The sequence below is a fragment of the Mastomys coucha genome, unplaced genomic scaffold (genome assembly GCF_008632895.1).
Source record: "Mastomys coucha isolate ucsf_1 unplaced genomic scaffold, UCSF_Mcou_1 pScaffold22, whole genome shotgun sequence".
NCBI classification, from domain to species: Eukaryota; Metazoa; Chordata; class Mammalia; order Rodentia; family Muridae; genus Mastomys; species Mastomys coucha.
Window position 1 is genome coordinate 10,508,182 of NW_022196905.1, and position 302 is coordinate 10,508,483.

The window sequence follows — 302 nt, forward strand, 5'->3', positions numbered from 1 at the left end:
CCTGCCCCCAACTTGTGGGTTAAATACCCCACACTTCTTGTGTTCGGGGTCGAACTCTGGCCAGCAAGATCATGAGATCAACTCGGTACCGGTATCCCCAATAAACCTCATGTGATTGCAGCAAGTTCGGTCTCTCGTGAGTCATTGGGTGGTCGCGTCATCCCGAGACTTGAGTAAGGATCTCCCCAGTTCTGGGGGTCTTTCAGTGTGTGTGTGTATGTGTGTGGTGTGTGTGTGGTGTGGTTTGTGTATGTGTGTGTGTGGTGTGTGTGTGTGGTGTGTGTGTGGTGTGTGTGTGGTGT